Raw genomic sequence first — 5,326 nt, 5'->3', positions numbered from 1 at the left:
GCTCTGAATCCCCTCTCCTTGTGCACCCCGAAACAATGATCTCTTGCCTCTTTGGCAGTTCCAGACTTTTCCCTGGACTCCCTCCTGGCTAGCTGTGGCACACTTGCCCCCTTTAGGCTGTGTTCATGCAGCCAACCCCAATCCTCTCCCTGGGATCTGAGCTCCGAAGCCTGAGCCTCAGCTCCCATCCCCCACCTGCCTCGGCGGGTGCGCAGACAAGCCTCTCAGGCTGGTGAGTGCTGGTCGGCACCAATCCTCTGTGCAGGAATCTTTCTTTGCCCTCTGCACCCCTGTTGCTGCGCTCTCCTTCATGGCTTTGATGCTTCCCCCTCCCCATCCCCCATCTCCACCAGTGAAGGGGCTTCCTAGTGTGTGGAAACATTTCCTCCTTCACAGCTCTCTCCCAGTGGTGCAGGTCCCGTCCCTATTCTTTTGTCTCTGTTTCTTCTTTTGCCCTACCCAGGTACATGGGGAGTTTCTTGCCTTTTGGGAAGTCTGAGATCTTCTGCCAGCGTTCAGTAGGTGTTCTATAGGAGTTGTTCCACATGCAGATGTATTTTTTATGTATTTATGGGGAGAAAGGTGATCTCCATGTCTTACTCCTCTGCCATCTTGAATGTCCTCCCCAAAAAGGATGATTATTAATGCACGTAGCTTTGTAGGTCTTAAGGTTGGGAATTCAAAGGGGTTCCCCTCTTATCATTTTTATGATGAAAAACCATGAATGACTCAAGTTGAGATTTTGGGACACAGGGGGACTTTTGTGAAAATGAGAGAGAGAATTGAGAAGCACTCTTAGTATTTCCAGGGAGTATAGGAGGATCCAGTTGGTCTCGGTGAGCACAAATTTATAGTTGGATCAGTCTAACTAGTTGTAGGTACTTATAAGGTAAAGAGGCAGAGAAGGCAGACATTTCTGATTATTCAAAGTAAGGTTTTGTTTGATGTAGGAAAGGATAGGAAAATGAAGAAAGGACTGAGAATAATGACCAAAGGGGCAAAATCATTAGGATTAGGATTACTAAGGATCAAAACAATGGGATCAATAGTAATTAGGATAAAAATAGATTAAAATAAGAAGGTCTGTATCCTGGGGGTCCTGATGAGGTTGGTATAGCAGGGCATGATTAAATGAATCAACTTGGAGGATAGGAGGCTGTTTTCAGAAAGTGAGATGAATGAATCCATTATTTCAGAGGAGAAACTGAGTCAGGTGATGAAAATATGCAGGTATGCTTATGAAATATGGGGTGAAGTGGTGTTGAGATCACTGAAGTGAGATAGAGAAATAACTGATTTGATAGGTTGGTGAACTGATCATACAATTGAACATGAAAAGCATTCAGGTTGATTGTAGGCCCTGTAAGAGAAGATGAAGTTCAAGTGGTTGTATCACCAAATGTCATGCTCCTTAAATGATTAATGACCTATGAGGACAGGAGAGAAGAAGATAGACCTGGGATCCAGATTCTGAGGCATATATGAATGAATAAATAAACATGCTACTCATGAGAGCACTCAGTAAGGGATGTTACTATTCAGGAGTATATTAGTCAGAATAGGCTAGCATATGCTGCTGAAATAAACAGCATCTAGTTCCCAGGGGTTTACATAACAAATTTTTATTACATAAACGTCACTGTAGGGTGGAGAGACTCTCTAGGACAGCTTTCCTTTATGGGTTGGCTCAGTATTCCTGCATGTTTCATATTATGTCACCTGCATAGCAAGGTAAGTTTTCCACAAGTAAATGAAAATAGCATAGAAATTCACATACTGGCTTTTAAATACTTCTCCAAAGTGATGCAATGTCCCTTCCACTCACATTTCATTGGGCCATGAAAGTTAGATGGTCATACCTAACTTCAAGGGGGTAGCAAGACATATATATTCAGGAAAGCAAAGAAAATAAGAAATGTTCTCCATTATATAATTTGACATCCTTTATTGTAGATTAATTGACCATAGGTGTGTGGGTTTATTTCTGGGCTTTCTATTCTATTCCATTGAACCATATTTCTGTTTTTGTGCCAGTACCATAGTGTTTTGATTACTGTAGCTTTGTAGTATAGTCTGAAGTCAGGGAGCTGATTCTTCTGGCTGTTTTTCTTTCTCAAGATTGCTTTGGCTATTTGAGATCTTTTGTGTTCCCATACAAATTAAAAATTTTCTTTTGTTCTAGTTCATTGGTAATTTGATAGGGATTGTGTTGAATCTGTAGATTGCCTTGGGTAATATAGTCATTTTGACAATATTGATTCTTTGAATCCAAAACACATTATATCTTATAAGTGGTACCGGGAAAAATGGACAGCTACATGTAAAAGAATGAAATTAGCACTTTCGGAGTTTGAAGAGGTGAGTCTGGTCTCAAAACGGAGGTAAAACGGCCACCCGGCCGCCCCCAGCCCGACTCCAGCTGTCGCTGCCACCACCGGGGGGAGGAGGGCCATGATCCAAAGGAACCAGAACAGTTGAGAAAACTGTTTATTGGTGGTCTGAGCTTTGAAACTACAGATGATAGCTTAAGAGAATATTTTGAGAAATGGGGCACACTTACAGATTGTGTGGTGATGAGAGACCCCCAAACAAAACGTTCCAGGGGCTTTGGTTTTGTTACTTACACTTGTGTTGAAGAGGTGGATGCAGCAATGTGTGCTCAACCACACAAGGTTGATGGGCATGTAGTGGAACCAAAGAGAGCTGTTTCTAGAGATGATTCTATAAAGCCTGGTGCCCATCTAACAGTGAAGAAAATTTTTGTTGGTGGTATTAAAGAAGATACAGAAGAATATAATTTGAGAGACTACTTTGAAAAGTATGGCAAGATTGAAACCATAGTTATGGAAGACAGGCATAGTGGAAAAAAGAGAGGATTTGCTTTTGTAACTTTTGATGATCATGATACAGTTGATAAAATTGTTATTCAGAAATACCACACTATTAATGGGCATAATTGTGAAGTGAAAAAGGCCCTTTCTAAACAAGAAATGCAATCCGCTGCATCACAAAGAGGTCGTGGAGGTGTATCTGGCAACTTTATGGGTCGTGGAAGAAACTTTGGAGGTGGTGGAGGTAACTTTGGCCGTGGTGGAAACTTTGGTGGAAGAGGAGGCTATGGTCATGGAGGTGGTGGCAGCAGAGGTAGTTATGGAGGAGGTGATGGTGGATATAATGGATTTGGAGGCGATGGTGGTAACTATGGTGGTGGTCCTGGTTATAGTAGTAGAGGAGGCTATGGTGGTGGTGGACCAGGATATGGAAACCAAGGTGGTGGATATGGTGGCGGTGGTGGAGGATATGATGGTTACAATGAAAGAGGAAATTTTGGAGGTAACTGTGGTGGTGGTAGGAGCTATAATGATTTTGGAAATTATAGTGGACAACAGCAATCAAATTACGGACCCATGAAGGGGGGCAGTTTTGGTGGAAGAAGCTTGGCAAGTCCCTATGGTGGTGGTTATGGATCTGGTGGTGGAAATGGTGGATGTGGTAGCAGAAGGTTCTAAAAACTCAGAAGAAAAGGGCTACAGTTCTTAGCAGGAGAGAGAGTGAGGAGTTGTCAGGAAAGCTGCAGGTTACTTTGAGACAGTCGTCCCAAATGCATTAGAGGAACTGTAAAAATCTGCCACAGAAGGAACGATGATCCATAGTCAGAAAAGATACTGCAGCTTAAACAGGAAACCCTTCTTCTTCAGGACTGTCATAGCCACAGTTTGCAAAAAAGTGCAACTATTGATTAATGCAATGTAGTGTCAATTAGATGTACATTCCTGAGGTCGTTTATCTGTTATAGCTTTTTCTTTTTCTTTTCATTACATCAGGTATATTGCCCTGTAAATTGTGGTAGTGGTACCAGGAATAAAAAATTAAGGAAATTTTAACTTTTCAATATTTGTGTAGTTCAGTTTTTCTACATTTTAGTACAGAAACTTTAACAAAATGCAGTTTTGAAGGTGTTTCCTTGTGAGTTAACAAGTAAAGAAGATCATTGTTAATTACTATTTTGTATGAATTTTGCTAAAGTTAACTGTAAAGAAACACCTGCTGACTTGCAGTTTAAGGAGATCTATTCTCCCCATTTCCAAACCATGAAATGAATGGGCTCTGACATGTGGAGAGAATAGATATTTGTATGTTTGCAATGTGTGTTTTAGATAATAGAATTGGGTATTTAAATTAGCATATTTGCGAATTTAATAGCATTAAGATTTACTTCAAATGAAAAATCTCAAAATTCCTATTTGGTTTTTGTGCATTTTCTTTCAAAATGTAATCATATGATTTTAGTGTATTAGCTTTGCTGAGAGTCCTAGCTGTGTTTAGAACATCTCCATTCTACATTCACCTTGGTCACATGTGAACTGCTGCCATAGTTTTATTTGGGTGTAAAGAATGTCTCCTGCCCTCTGTTTAAATTCTGGAAAGGGATAGTGAATGTCTTCCATTTCCTCCTACCTTAAGAAACATTCGTAAAATCTTCAAAATACAGGACCACTAAGCCTGCTCTATCTGAGCAAATTAGTGGCTACCTTTTTTTTTTTCCCTTTTAAAGCACAAGAGGCCCATAAATCTTCAGTTATTTTCCTTGGTTTAATATATATTTTGCTGATACAAGCTCTCAGAGCAAGAGAATAAAAATCACACATTGTTGAACCGTTAACTGGCTGGCATGCTTTCCTGTTTGTACCCTCTGCATTTTACTGGATGAAAACAAGGATAGTCTAGATATAATCATCCCAAGTGATTACTGCAGTAGAAGTGTAGCACAGTTGCTTAGTACAAACAAGCTTTTCACTTCCTCAAGACCTGAATCCAAATTTGGATAGTCAGAGTTTGTAAAAATCCCAAAAAACACACTGTTATTTCCATGTGTATGCTTGAACCTAAATCATGTTGGTATGAGTTTACAATTTGTTTGGAAGACCCTGGTTGAGAAGAGTCTTAGATAACAAGGTCATGTATGTATGTTTATATATATATATATATATATATATATATAAACCAATGTCTACTGTTTTGCGCCAGCTAGTGCTTAAAATTTAATTCGAGCCCTAAGTATGTGCCCTGCTGTTATTATTTCTTCAGTAGTTGAACATTAAATTTGAGATTCTTATTTTTGTTTTAAGAAGTACTAAGCAAAACAAGCAATAAAAGGGGGGATGGGGCATGCTAGTGTTTGAATATGCTCTCGTTGCTCTAATTCTGTGCCTCTGTGCATTAATATTTGGATGCATGCAATGCCAGCATGGAAATCGGTCTTCACAGACGCTGCAGTTTTCCAGAAAACACTCACAAACCAATAAATGTAACAGACAACATACCA

At 39.9% G+C, this 5,326-nt stretch overlaps 1 pseudogene; it reads left to right on the top strand.

The window, feature by feature from the left end:
• Nucleotides 1-1,224: 1,224 nt before the first annotated feature.
• Nucleotides 1,225-3,728, top strand: LOC117312335 (heterogeneous nuclear ribonucleoprotein A3 pseudogene; annotated as a pseudogene).
• Nucleotides 3,729-5,326: the final 1,598 nt, after the last annotated feature.

The sequence above is a fragment of the Tursiops truncatus genome, chromosome 5, assembly GCF_011762595.2.
Source record: "Tursiops truncatus isolate mTurTru1 chromosome 5, mTurTru1.mat.Y, whole genome shotgun sequence".
Lineage (NCBI taxonomy): Eukaryota > Metazoa > Chordata > Mammalia > Artiodactyla > Delphinidae > Tursiops > Tursiops truncatus.
Note: the sequence above shows the minus strand (reverse complement) of the source record. Positions and strands in the feature narration are given on the sequence as shown.